Genomic DNA, 16,000 nt, shown 5'->3' with positions numbered 1-16,000 from the left:
AACTATCACTTTCACAAAACAGTTGCAACGATATGAACTGGCCGCGATCGTTGATTCTTTAATGGAATAACGACCTGCGGTTAACTATTCTGCAATTAAGTTTTTTTGGGCACTGGTCAAGATGGACCTTATGGAATCGCTAGGAATTTAAGAGTTTAGATTACGTCGAATCGAGCATAACAGTCAAATTGAACGCAAAATGGTGGGAACCAGGCAGCCTAGTTTGATTTAAGTGAAGAAAGTTTCGAGAAGCTTATACCGGGGCAAGCAGTAAGGATTCTATTGCTTTATAAATTGATGTACAAGGTGTCTCAAGTTGTAATAAGTGTCCAATTTCAAGAGGTTATTCTGAGTTAAAAAAATCTTACGGATGTTTCAAGAATGTCACTGCCTAACGTTGCGGAGCCATGCAATTTTTTTCCTGCCGATTCCTCTCTTTCCCTCAATCTGCCCCTCAATTATCAATTGCAGGAATTGGTACAACGAATTGAGAAATTGGTTTTCGACGTTTAATGGTGTCTAACAGTTCGCAGTCTTTATTGATTATTCTCAAGACCTCATCGTTGGTTCTTTTTGCAGTCCATGGAATCCTCAGTACACGCCTATAGACCCACATGTCGAATGCTTCCAGCCTGTTCATGGTGCTCACCTTCAGTGTTCCTCCCTCCATGCCATAAAGCAACACTGTCCAGGCATAGCGTTTAAGAAATTGAATTCTCAAGCCAAGATCGAAATCAGTATTGGTGAGCACTTTTTTTTAATTTTATGAACGCACTGCGGCCATTTTCAATCCGGCATCTGATTTCTGTGTCTGATTCCCATTTTTCACACAGCCACGTTCCTAGATAGATTGGGATAGATTTTTGGAAAGCTTGAAATGTGCTCTACAAAATCGTTTATTTGTCATTTTGACGTATCTGTCAAAATAACCGTCCCAAGTATATCCCGCAAATCCTCCATGTTATCTGCAATTAGAACTGTGTCGTCCGCATAACGAATATTGTTGACCCCTACACCATTCACCTTAACGCCCACGTTGCATTCTTCTAGGGCTTCCTGAAAGATGGCTTCAGAATATAAATTGAAGAGAAGTGGGTAGAGAACACACCCTTGTCTGACCCCGCTACAAATTGCTCTTGCTTCTGTGAGATCGTTACCAACTCTGACTGCATTTGGTTCCAGTATAGGCTTTAAATGCAGCGGATGTCTTTTTGGTCTATGTTCAATCTATTTAGGATTTGGATCAGTTTATAATGTTGGATTCTGTCGAACCCCTTTTCATAATCGATGAAACACAGCATTATGTCCTTTCTCTGATCATTTTCAAGCTATTAACTTTCAAAATATGTGTAAAGCGTCAAATCAGACATTTTTCTACTAAATATAAAAACTGCTACTAACAGAACCTCGTCAAATTGCTGTAACAATAACTCCTAAATTATTATTTGGTTAATGAATGAAGGATAAAGGATATATCATCTACCTTAGAATGAATAAAGTTCTTAGAGGTTTTCTCCACCCAATCAAAATGAAATACAATGATAATACTTTATACATCATTTTAAGAAGCAAATTGATCAATATAACATGGGCTTTTTTCTTTGGAATTATAAAGTCCTTAGTTAAATTCGAAATGGCATATGTTTGAGGATTTTTTGAGAAGGAATATCAGTTTTTATAACTAACTAGCATTTATAGTATAATGTAGAATACCTTCCTAGAATTAAATTTTTTAAATTTGTTATACCCGTCATATAATGACCAAAACTAAAAAGAAAAGGTTTACGTTTGTAAAACCCCTGGTATTTTGGTATGTAGGTCTAAATCAGTAGAAACAGTGAAGAAAGAGAAACACAATACCCATCATCTTAGAAAGAAAGAGTGAAAATGAGTTTTTAATTATTATTCCTAGATACGCACATCCGAAGATTACTCCGGTTACGGAAATGGTTAATGATGATAGATAACGGTAATTTTACTGTGCGCAAAGACGCCAAATAACACGCTATGTGATTGTAAGAATTCGCGGTTTTGTTGTTGCATAAATGGCAAAATAGTGTCTTAATATTTGCTGCAGCAATTTGTTGTTGTGTTTTTTCCGAAGGGTTCTTTCACCGACTGATTGCAGTAGCGTGTCAGAATTAGAAAATGGGACGTGGTCGCGTTGTAAGCATAATTGTTCTTTGGACAGTATATTCTGGTGCAGATAAATTCTAGTGGCAAAAAGCGATTAAAAGACACAACACAAAACACATTTTTGCGGTTTTCGTAACTTGAAAAATCGCGTTTTCGTTCTAACTGAAGCAATAATTATTACTTATGGTTTTTTTTCAACATCAATAAGATTTAGTTACGGCAAACTATTAAATCTTTTTACAAGAGACTCAACTTCAACTCAATTTATATGCTTTAACCAAATTGTGTGAGATAAAGTTTATCCTCCACATGTAAACTTCGGATAAAAAAGTACATAACTGCCACTAAGTTTTTTGAATAAGATTCAAAATGAAGGTACAGTGCTAAATTGGATTATTTTACAAGCTTTGCCAATAATTATTTGCCTATCAAACGCGGAACTGTAATTTAATTTAAAATTTTACACTAAAAAAGAGCCATTAAATTTGAATTAAATCCTAGATTATTGCAAATAAATTCCAAGCCAACAATCCATTTTCAAATCAAGCTTTATTCAAACCAAAATCTAAATTTTTAAATATCGAAAAATGTGCTCGTGTGAATATGAGTCGCACAAGCGAGTATACAAACCATTGAATTTTAGGCAAAACTGTGTTTTTGGTTTTTTGTTCGTATTTATCTTGGTATTTATGAATCAAAACACCGGTCGTTTGTTGAAGTAACGTTCGGGTTTAATTCGTCAGGCAGATGGGACATCTGGGTGTCGTAGGTCACGGGTGGTAAGATGGGGAGGGTTTGAGGGGAAACGGCAAAAAGGGCCTTAAGGCCTACTCGCCGGACCTATTTAGGGTACTACTACTACTACTAACCACTAAAATCCAGCTTCCAAGCATTATTGACGTAGACGTTTTTGAAATACCTATTGCCAAGCAGTTTCAGTGTTATTATGCTTCATAAGAATTAATAAAAAACCTAAAGGCAACTTGCAGTACAAAATATTTTTCAAATATTTCTAAGTGGTTCTAAGAAATCATCAAAATAAAACAAATAAACAATTATGGTTACACAGCTTTCACATTACTTGTAACTGTTCAATTCGTACAAAATAATGATTCTTACAACACGTGTTTGAAATATACTATTACTCCAGGGTTCATAAAAGTCGTAATATCCAGCTTTTCAGACACATTCAGAGACGTCAACCTAATAACAACACATAATTTATATACCACTTTTATGGCGATCGTGTCAAGTTCAAGTAAGAGAAGCATAGCAGCCATTTCAGCGCCCCATCGAGCGGTAAACTTTCTGCCTTATAGTTCTATGAATAACTTACAAACTTCTCTATAGCATCTATAACTGAATGTATTTGTTAGATTTTATTATACAGGTCGATTACGAATGCAGGTAAAGAGATTACTTAAGTTTTGCACGAAGATTGGACTTTGTAATAATCTAACTTTAACAGAAACTTTCCAAATAGGAGACGCTATCGCTTTGCAAAGTTTTCACTGTCATCGATTGTGTTTAAAATAGCAGAGAGATAGGTAATTGAAAGCCGTGTTTTTATCTTTACAGAAATACGCAAAGGGCTGTGTTGAAATAAAATTCAAGCCAATAATTTTTGCTCCCTAATCCCGGGAGAAAAAAGGGTCAGCTCCATTTGAGCTCTAAAATTTGGACACCTCGTTTGCGGTTCGACGTAAAGCAGGATTTTCCGGTTAACATTCAGCTCACGAAGTTTTTATGTACTATTCCTGTAATTTATTAGGTACCCCAATATGTTTTCTGACTTTTGTGAGTATTTTACATTTTAGAATGTTAGTGGCTTAGGTAATTGTTACTGATGAACCTGATATTTTGATGTTATCACAGCTTCAATTTTAAATTAGTATAAGAAGTAAGCTGAAATAAGAATTGGTAATATAATATACATATTCGTACTGAGGTTGAAAGTTTTTAATTTTTGTCGAGAAATTAAGAATTTTTTAGTCTAAGATGTGTTCTGACCTAACCTAGCAATTGGGTAGCTTTTAGACGCTAGAAATATTGTCATTTTATGCACCTTTGTAGACTAAATTTAAATCATAGAAAACGTAGTATTAAAGCTAATACAGTTCATTAGTGATTTTGTGCAAGAAGAGAAAATACCTGTGGCATTGGATCACAATTTCGTTCAATAGGATTTATACATTTCACGGATATTTGCGTATTAACAATCTTTGTGACGTATACTACTACAAACGATTTAGATTCAAACCAGTATTCACTTTGTTACGGTTCAATTTCTTCATTAGCAATTTACCTGATTTTGGCTTAATTAGTTGGCATTTATTTTGGTTTTACACTTATTAATGCCTGGTTTATACATCAAATAAATTGAGAGTTTGAGATTCATTCAAACACATCAATTTATCCTTTCAGTGGTGAAAAGATTACACAAATTACTTATAATCATAATCAACCTGTACCATTAAAAATCCACAAATAGTAATAGAGAGAAATGAGATTTATGTTTAATTTTAGTAGGTTATGATAGTTTAACCTTTGATGGCTAACTGTAAAGTTATTCTTTATTTTATTCCACTTTATAAACATCATATGGAATTTCAGTACATTTGTTTTTTCTACATTTTTTTATTTTTTTTAAATGCTTATTTTATTTTATTTTATTTCTTATTTAATTTTGTTTGCTGTTTAAACCAGGCATTACTAATTACTGAAGTATGAGGTTATACCTCTCTTCAATTTGCTTTTGTGTTATAGCCGTGTTAAGATCTTTTCTTCTTCCATGGCAATTTTCTCCTTCTTTTATTTTAATTGGTTAACTTCACTATGCTGCTGTTATTGTCAGTAAACCGTTTGTCGTTAATGTTAAAAAACGAAAAACTTGCTTCTGATACTATTCTCTGAAGAAGAATTATGAAGCGACCTTCAAGTAATTCGACAATCGTAACTCAGGGTGTTCCATTTTAAAACTGAATGTTGGTAGGTACCTACTTATTTTTTGACTGAAAAGGCAACCTTGCAAAATCGAAAACATTTTAGAGAGTTTGGGTAGACAAAAATTAAAGACCTTCTGTCATTGTATTTTATATTAGCGTTAATCACATATTTAAAAACTATTCAGTTAATTGTTTTACTTACGGTATTATTCAACAAACTCAGAATTATTTAGAACAGAACGGAGTTAGTCAACAAGCCGGAACTGCAAAAGACGTTGTGTAATCGAATGAATTGTCCGAACGCAAAAACTTAATAACTTCAAATGGAATGGAAACCATGAAGTAGTACACGTTCTTCTTGATTATTTTAGTTAAATGGATTCCAGTCTGTTGCCTCAGTTATTTGTGGTTTTGCTCTCTCTAAGCTTTAACCGTACGAAAGATGAAGGTATATAAAATGTTTTTGTTTATGAGACGTAATGTTTAATAACCATCGTCTTTTTGTATAATAACAATTTAATTTCGGCTGCCACTACTCATTCTAATTTTAAAACAAAGTATTTTTAGCTCAATTTGGATTAGCCTAAGGAAGAATTATGTGTTGCATATTCATGAACCAATTAACTGTGATTACTGGCTGTTTAATGATTATGTCTAGTCGCCACCGCTCAATTTAATTAAGTTCTGGATAAGCAAAGGCAAAAGCTCAAAAATGTTAGGGTAAACAACCACGACAGCATCGTGAAGCAAGACTAAAATTAGTTTCAAAGAAGTCGCTTATAATAAGTAAGAATTATTATTCATAGCCCTTTGCGTCAAGGATTTCAAGTTGATGGTGATATTGTCAAGAAAACTTACTTTGTATGGCAGTCTCAATATTGCAGACAGCGTATTAACTTTAATACTACACGTCTTAAGAAGTTACGTGACTACATTCCTAAACTTACTCTATATATTTTTGACTGACCGAAATTCAGGAAAGAACCACTCAAAACGAAAAGCTAGAAAGCCTAAAAGTTTCTTGAAACGCCACTCGAATTGGTCTGAAATTGGCGGTTTTAGTGACTGATGATAAAAGTTTGAAAATTAACTGGAGGATGTTGGATTAACTCTTTATAAATAATGAGGAAACAAGTGAATATAGTTTGAGCTGCTTTTGAGTGAACGTTTATAAATTAATGAAATCCAGTTGTTCAGTTGCTGAGCACGATAGAATTTACGTACACGTGAAGTAAAATTATAACTTTTTGACATCATAATAGAATAGAAAGCTTGTAATTTTAATACACAAAAGCCGATTTTGTCGTCGTATATGTTTTGCGAGAAACTGTTGGTCAGATATGATAAGATGATTAAGGGAAATCAATGTTTTTATATTCCACATCAAGTGTGTCTTACAAAATCCTACCACATACTGAATGAGCCCAGTATTCCAAAGTTGTTCAGGAAATGTATACCTTTTTTCACAACTACCAATAACTTTTAATTAAGTCTAGAACCACCTTAATAGAAAAAAATCTGATATAGACGCCAGTATGCCTCTGAAAGAGTCTTCTAGTTTCCCACCCAAACATTATTTCCAGAAAAGCTTATCGCGCTCCTAACAAAAACCTAACTTAACCTAAGGACCTTAACCTTAAGGAAAGGTGCGTTTATAAATTATTTCGAAAAATCGATATTAATTTGAGAACTTTGGCGCCCTGTAGTGGCAAAATTAAGCAATTTTGGATATAGGTCTGCCTAGATCGCATTCTTTTTGGCCAATGAATTTGTGGTTAAGCGTTGTACAGTCTTTTCAGGGACACCCCTGTACAATACAATATTGTATCGAAGGTGGCGTGTTCATTCACCATTTCTAAAAAATTTTAGGTTGAGAACGGCTTGCCCGATTTCAGTTTCAAATGATGCTGCGACCTTACCTTGAAACGCCAATAGAAACTTTTTTGGACGAGCTATAAGGCAGCTCAGAAAAAAAATACGACAATACACTTTTAATATTCAAATGTTCTCTGAGTACATTTCATATGGATCATGTTTTATGATTTAATTTAATAGAAATCGGAAGCAAAATCACTATACCAACTTCAGCTGAGTTCAAAGGCATCGGTAAAGCAAAACGACTAAAGCATCATTCACATAAACTTTGTGGCTATTGCAACGGTAAGGTATGTGTACTGCTAAAGGTTAGGTTAGGTTAGTTTAGAACGAACACTGTTTTTTTATATACAGGGTGTCCAAAAAGTCTGGAATCTTGCAAATATCTCAAAAACTACTGATTTAATTTTTTTCAAAGTTTGCATATTGAAATTTTTTGGAATTTTTACTTTGGAAATCTATTCTCTATCTCTATCTATCTAATCTACCTATTCATAAAAATTGATGCTGGTGGTTGCTCTACATGACTGAAAGAGCAACCGCCAGACATTTATTCCTAATATCACACCAGTTCCATAATTCCTGATATCACACAAGTGACAGTGCATCATAAAAGTATTTCCTTTCTGTCACGCTTGCTCGACTGACACCATGAAATTTCAATCTAATCGGTATTTTAATAGCAAGTAAATTGATACACTTTTACTTTCGCAGAATGTGTATTAGTACCGCTAAAAATATGTTGTTTTTCTTTTATCAACAATTTGGGGTTTTATTTCTTTATGTTTTTCGCTTGCATTTATTGGAATCGTTGTTTTAGTTACTTTCTTAGTATTTTTTTGGCTTTCACACTAACCATTAGTAGTATAAAGAAAATGGTGCGTTATTTGTGATTGTTTTTTCAGACTCTACCTATAAGATAGGATATTATACTTCTTTTTATTTTAGTCACAGTTCAAAAACCAAAACATGTATCGAAAAGAAGAATTAGCTTCATATTTGCTGTAACAACTGATACAAGTAGATTCATACTAACAGTTTTGTCATGCAACAGAATTATAGTTATTCGTTGATGTGCAAATTTCACTTTGCAGCTAAATCTACATTTAAAAACGCTGTGTCGTGATCCTTTGTGTGTGAAGTGTAATTAGGCGGTCTAATAATTGTAGGTTAGTTAGACACACCGTTAAAAATAAATGCAATTCATTTCTTGTATTATACGTTTGCTTAGTAGCAGGTAAATCATTATTTCACTGTGTATACAATTTTATGTTGGTTATAAAAATCGATGAAAAACTTATTAGATTTGCTGGAATTTACGGTTCAATTTTTGACGTTGTTATAAAACGATGTTGATGACTTTCTTTAGGTGCTATAATTATTTAGGTTATTTATTCATATGGAAATAGGTAACATTTAAATTTTTGCTTTAAAATTGCTATAAGTTCAGGTGGGAAACAAAGTGGTTGGTCTTCGATAAATTACTTGTTTTTTAGTAAAAGTTTTTATGTAACTATCAACACTTTTATACAAGGTATTCCAAATGAAAGGTCGACGTCTTACCTTAAAGATGAAATTCTGGAAAGAAACGTAAAATTAAAAAATTATCTCTTCACGTCGAATCAGCGATTTATCCCACAATCAATTTGGATCATGAATGCAAATTTTAATACAATCGTTACTAAACAGAAACTCAACTCATGCTTACTACAAATCGATTTACCTTTTTACCTTCTTACATATCTCTTCGGCTTAAACGTGAGTTTGGAATTTTATAGTCGAATTTTATATTTTGCCTCCGGCTTGCTGAACGACCTATACAATGTTACAAACCGAGTTACAGACGTAACACATTCCAATATCTTTTGTTATAAAAAAGGAATTTCCTTTATGGAAATATGTGCACACGACCTTTCCTGAATAACCATCTTACTGGAATAAATTGATATTTTGCTCTGTACTCTGTACTGTATGAAAATTTTATTTTTCATTTAAATAAGGTATTTTTTAATTCATTTACACAAAATAATATTAAATAGTAAATATTTTGTTTAATTAGTTATCTCCTACGATTCAAAAAACGCCGAATTTTAGAATCTAAGGTGATTCATTTCTAAAAAATCTTGTTGGTAATACGCCAGAGTCCAACTACAGGAGTTGCAAGTCGTGAATTAAAATATTGAAAGAAGCTGTCAATTGTTGTTCTTTGTAGTATTTGACCAAATATTTTTTAATATTTACAATATGAAAATATAATAAAATATTAACAGGTTTTTTCTTAACAGGACAGGTATACAACATATCTCTTAAAGAATTTAACGGTAAATAGTTACGTGTAAATAGTTAAATTTTTACTTGAAATTTTACTACATATTCGTATTTACCCTATGTGATTTTTAAGTCAACTAAATTCTTACTTTCAACGTACATACTTACTTAATCAAAAAAAGTCACGAATGTTAACTTGACACATACCTGAAACCAAAAGAATATTATATTAGCAAAATTAATTTTCAGTTCAACTTTATAATAGACAGCCGCACAAATTGTCAAAAACAAACTACTAGAATAAAACATAACAATAAAACGTACAAAAATTATTAAATTAACAGGAGTGAAAATTGAAAATAGAACAATGAAGCACATGATCAGTAATAATATATTATTTAAACGAAGCATGTAATAATACTACTCAAAAAGGTGAAGTTTTTCATCCAAACAACACACAAGGTCCAATGGATGTCCATTTCAGGTCCAGCGACGGCTATAGAGGTCCAATTCCCGATACAGGACATTAAATGGACTGGTTAATACAACCGTACATACGTTCTGGAATGAAAACGTGATTTGGACTAATAACCTTTTGGTACAAACTCATCGGTTGGTTTTTGTTGCCCAATAAAAAGCTCCAAACTAACTCTGAAAGAGCTTATATGAGATAAAAGGGGACAAATTAGATAATAAAAAGTACATTTAATTACAGTGACAGAGCTTTACTCTCATACTATAAACGCTGCTAAATAATGTAAAGCGCACATTAAAACAAAAACACGAAACTGTTTCCCAGTTTCTCGCCTTTAAGCTTATCAGCAAATCAGTAACGTGAATAGTTTAACTAATGGGTCAGTCAGCTTGGGGCATATTCGACCTTCAGTTTTTTATGGGGCTGTTTAATGAGAAAATTGATTTTTTATATGGAAACCTCAGTGGGGAAGTCATAAATATTTACGGCTTAATTTATTGCTTTAGCAAACACTTTCCTTCAAGTTCCCTTTTACTTAAATAAAACCCTCCAGTCTGACGTTGAGGCTTTGAATCATCATATTCCAAAATCTAGATATATTTAAGTGTGCGAAACAAAACAATTGTGGGAAAACGGGAATAGAAAATAGAATGTGGGGGACGACAGGACATAACACTAATCCGTAACAAAAGCGCTTGCAATGTTTCACATTCCAGTATTTTATGTATAAGCGTAAAAGCATAAATTTTGGAACAATGTAAACGTGACAGTTATATTTTTCTTGTGGAATTTTGTGTAAAGAAAATAGCAAAAGGAAACAAATGATGTCATTGTATTCTTTGATATGTTTCGTTTTTTACTTTCCTGTAGGTTGTGGGCTTTGTGGAATTATAATGGTTTTTTTTATGTGGTGTTCGGTTGGATATTCGTCACAAGTAGCCAGTTTACATGTGGATGGTATTGCTAGTTCTCCAGGGTTAGTCTCTTTTGAAAAGAAATCTACTCTACTCCTAAATTCCTGAATAGTTTATAAAACGAATAAGTAGACAATTGCCATTGACTGAATGGATATGAAATCACAGTCTTTTACTAACTGTGAGATATAAAATAGACTATAGATAGAATTGTGGCGGTAAAAAATTGGTTGTCATGCACATTGGCAGTTGGTATCAAAACCTTGCATTAAAGGGAATGTACAGGGTGATTGATTGAATTTTGACCACCCCCTTAACTTTCTTAATTTTTATTTTAGCATAAAACGTTAAATACAAAACTAGAAGATATTTAGGTCTACTTTATACTTAGATAAGAGAGAGAGAGATCAAAATAATAGTCTAGCTAGTATAAAATGACACATCACTTTACACGTAAGATCTTATAAACTGCTATCTTATTTTCTTATTTTTTATGTAGTTTATGTTAAAAGGGTTTTATGATACGAATTCGGAGAACCTCAACGTAATGCATTTTATGCCTTGTTACTTTACCGCGTTATAAATTTCGCGACGTTGAAATGAAGAAATAGTCTAAAAGCAAGGAAATAAAGCATCCTACTTATTCTTATCGCAATTTGTCGAGTCTGAGAAATTACTGCCTGTTTTAAACGTGCACTTTAAGCTTTGAAAGCGGCTTAAAATTATTATATATTTCCCAACTGTCTGAGGTAATCCTAAAATAGTTAACATTTTTAGATTTTCCATTTACCACACTTTTTAAACTATGAAACGGTTTTCTGCTTTAGAGGAATCTAAATTGTTTTTTTGAGAACTAAGAAATTTTTGAAAACTTTTGTGCTTTTGACAAAAAAATTTCTTGATTTTGAAGAGAAAAGAAAAATAAGTGAGGAATGACAAGGTTTGATAATTTTGTTAATATTCAAAGTGGGACAGAAAGAACAAGAAAAAATTAACCTAGAACATAAAATACAAATAAAAGAACTTCAATGGCCACCAGAAAAAGTAACTTAGTTGTGGAAAAAGTGCTTGTGAGTGCTTACATATGCTTCCGATACAGCAAAAACCACACATGAATCCAGAAAAAACAACAGAAACGGGATATAAAGCTTGACAACCCCTGAAATGTCAAGGAAGTTTGAAACTCCTGTAAGCCTTGAAAGCACTACTTATCCTGAATAAAATATACGCCAAATTAAAACTTCAACGCAGAAGAGAAGAATCAAAAACCTGAAAGCACTTAAACGTGGAACAATATTACTGGAAAGCTTTAACGAGTCCCATCCGTCTATCCAGAGGCGTTACAGCCCAAATCCGCTCTTCTCCAATTTAGAGTTCCAAGCATGGATCGAGCGTCCTCCTGGAATTTGTCCGTCCATCTCGCCCCAGGTCTTCCAACTTGTCTTCTATTTTCCAGTTTTTAGCTTTTTAATAGTATTTTGACTATTCTTGACATCTTTTGTACATGCCCGACCCATTTAAGGGGTTCATACTGTAGTTATTCTTAAAGCCAGACAACCTTGCAACTTTTATTCAGGCCAGAGCCCAGTTACTAACAAAGCCATACTTAAGGAACCAACCAACAAATGGGTTGTACAGTATTTTGTTGTTATTCGCGAGGTTGATACTTAGTTGAAAGTTTGAACAACAATGATACAATAAGGTGTGAAAAATCTAAAAGTTCTGATCAACTAGACAATATACAAGCAATATGATCTAGTGTTTAGGTTGTTTTCAATCAATTTTCCAACAACACAAATACGGATACATTCCAGAGCAGTACAATTGCTGAACTTTTGCATTCTGAAATTAGCTCAGTCAATTAGGTTTCTCATACCTTGTTCTTCACACATTCAACTACCAACCTTCTTATCATCAACAAATTTCTTTATGGGTTGGTTTGATAAATCTCACTTTGGTTGCTGGACACAGTAAGTTATGGTGATGTTTGCATTTAAAAGGATATGAAAAAACAATTATTATTATTCAAGTTTTGAAATTACACAGAAACTAAACTAAATATGTTATAAAAGTAATTGGAACTATTTAAGAATGTTTAAATAACAAAGTTATGTAAGTTATTGTAATCCAGTCGGTGAGTTCAGTCAGTTTGACAACACTGGTTCAAAATTTTGGCTTACTTGATATTTTTTTGGTTTGCTTTTCTTTGCGGAAATCTATGGATAAATTCAACTGCATATTACAAGATAACTGCTGATGCAGAATTATTTGCACAGTTGATAGAGGACGGAAAGTATCATCTTTCCGTCCTTCCCCCTTTCGCTGCGGAAGAAAAGTACTGAAATTAATATTTAAAGGACAGCAACTTGTCACAGAAATGTTAACATTTAACATAAAACTGAAAATAAACGATGTTAATTCCTGCTTTTATCGCGTATTTGTCATTTAATATTTGTTCAGGCCCTGGCAATTTCGTTTTAATAAAAAATCAGCAACACGTACAAAAACAGTTTTTTATTACCAAATCAACTCCCATCTGACAGCTACGCAATTAATTGCGTTGAATGGAGTTGCCGTTGGAGTCCTTATTAAATATTTGATTTTTCTCTAATCCCTAGTGAGCTCGTAAACACAGTTATGTTCTCGTAAAGGCCGAAAGAAAAATAAATAATCGTAGAGGACATTAAATTTATTTTATCCGCAAAGTGACCTTTACGGCCTGCGTCTCAATATAGAGTTTTATAGAGCTCATGGAAACTGAAAGCTGTTGTTTTGCTTTACAAAAAAACACGTCAATTCCTCATTCCGCTTAATTAATGGATGTTTGGAGCTTTAGTTGGTTTAACATGGCAACTGAAGCATATTTTATTCCGCGTTTGGCCATTTCATACACAACAAAGAGTCGTTGATGTAAATCCCTTGATAATGTATTTTATCGTTCTACGCTTAGTCGCGGTTATTATTACAATCATAAAATGTTCAAATTTTAATTTCTGTACGACCTAGTTTTGCACTATTATTAAGTTCCTTGAATAATTTAAACTCGTATTACAAGCAACTATAGAAAGAAGGTTAAACGTTCTCACCCACTGATCCATCAAGGCACGTTCCGAACTGTATTGTCAAAAAATGGAACAGGATTAAAACTATGCAAATAATTTTGAAAAAAAAGGACTGTTTCCGACCCATCCCTCCAGTTGCTCTTCTTTGAGATCATGACAAATCAATAGAGAAACAAGAATTGTTAAGTTTCCAGCTAAGAATCAACGTAAAATACTACTTATCTTCATTATTACCGGAAGCTTAGACAGTAATGTCGAGTAAACACATCGGATGTCAAAACCCTCAACTCCTAAACATGCTCAACTCCGCAAAAGTTTGCTTAAAACAATGAAAGCCTCTCAGATCTCTGCAAATGCAAAATGTAAATAAACACGGTTTTTACATTAAATTGCACAGTCCAAAGTAAAATCATATTCCTTAATTTACGTTCGTTTTTCATAACAATGGCAACGCCATCCATTTTCACCTTTAAAGAGGTGCAATTAAAGTTATTTTAGATAACAAAAACTTAAGGTAATTTTGAATGTAGAATACGTATACTGATTTGAAATATAAAATATTGGATTTAAAATATACACCCTAAAAACCTGAATACTAGCATCTATTGTATCAAAAACAAATTTATGTATTATTACTGTTATTAATTAACCCAAATTTCTATATAATTGAGTAACACAATTTCAATGCTCCAAACAGGCATTGACTAATATAATTAAAATGGCTACCAGATTAATACAAAAGCTTATTTAAATCTCATTATAAAATTCACCACAAACGGCTAGAATGTCAGAATTTTGCATTCAAACAATGTTGTTGCAAACAAAACTACTGACTGGATTTGATAAAATATTTCAGTAAATCACGTAATTTTTATTAATAGGTGTAATTGAGTCCCGAGAGTAAACAACTATAATGTAACGAAAGCGTAAGGTGAAAGTTTAACTAATTCAAAAGCAATAAATTTTTTGAAAATATTTCATTACGTGATTCTATTTTAATTTATCAACTGAAGTTTTTGTTGGAAATCTGCAAATTTTTATTCGATTAATTATTATTGTCACCGGTTTGTATGCTTCAAGTGTGAAATGTTTTTAATCGATTAGTTACGGGTAAATACATTTGTTTGTGTGTAAATTAATAGTTTGATTAATACCCTCTAGTTGTAGTGGTAGTGTTTCTCTTTTATTTTTATATTGTAATGGTTTATTACACAAGTGCTGTAAGAAGCATTTTGCAAATAACATCAGTAAAGTTTTACTTATCAGGCGTCTAGTTCACTTCTTGTTATGCGCAAAGTACTTAAAGGTTCAATGGTGGAGGTTCAATTATTATATTTTATTTATTTTGATTTTTTACTTGTTTAAATTTCTGAAGTTTGAGGTTATGCCTATCTTCATTTTAAGTTTTTTAAGTAAAGCATAAAAACTATCTCAGAGCCATCTGGTGTCGAACGGGCACCATAACCCACCTATTTCATATTCGTAAGATTTTCAACTATTTATGTTTCACCTATTCATTATCGATACATAATACTTTACAAACGGTGTAGGTTATAGTGTCTATAATAACTTAAGGGCATTATAGGCGTGCGTTATCATAACGCCCATTGAACACATTGAAGACACCACAGGCATTATAAGAAATAATCCTTAATCCTAATCATCATTTTCCTTATAATGCCCTTGGTATCTTAATTACTATTAAAAGAGGCTTAGGATAGTGCTAAACTATTTCGTACCTTAACTGATAATGACGAAGCGAATGTACCTTAACACAAGTAGATGCTATATCTCACGCAGAAAAAATGGAAATCAAAAACTGCAGATATTACTGTACGTTTTTTCGGTATGTCTTTATCTCACATTGACTGTGATATGCCCGAAGATATTTTGATATTATAATTCAGTAAATAATTAATAATGTATAAAAAAAAGTAAAGCAAACTGCTGCAAAGGAAAACAATAAAAAATCCAAAACATAAAACATTGTATTCACCACAGGCTTTTTCGTCATTCAGAACATTATGTTCCCTCTAACACCCTTGGTACATAAATAGCTATAAACCCCTGTATCTTGAAAACCAAGGACAATTTATTAACACATGTTTTGTTAAATACTCATATTTTAGCATCTTCTATCACCCTATCATTTTTGACAAACATAAACGGGACACCCTGTATAAGAGTTTTAATTAATTTCCATGTGTAATGTAATATTTACTCATATTGATTGTAATGCCAACGACGCTACAATGTAAACATACGTGGATACACAAGCAAATAAAATTGCGGTATGTAAGCGGTTCAATGAAAAACAAATGCGAC

The 16,000-nt window shown here is 32.7% G+C and overlaps 1 protein-coding gene across 2 annotated transcripts in view; it reads right to left on the bottom strand.

The window, feature by feature from the left end:
- Window positions 1-16,000, bottom strand: part of LOC145739037 (synaptotagmin-15-like) — an 82,665-nt gene that overhangs the window by 63,170 nt on the left and 3,495 nt on the right. The gene's annotated exons all lie outside the window — the stretch shown is intronic.

The sequence above is a fragment of the Ips typographus genome, linkage group LG1 (assembly GCF_016097725.1).
Source record: "Ips typographus isolate SLU linkage group LG1, UJ_Ityp_2.0, whole genome shotgun sequence".
Lineage (NCBI taxonomy): Eukaryota > Metazoa > Arthropoda > Insecta > Coleoptera > Curculionidae > Ips > Ips typographus.
This window is presented reverse-complemented; position numbering and strand designations above follow the sequence as displayed.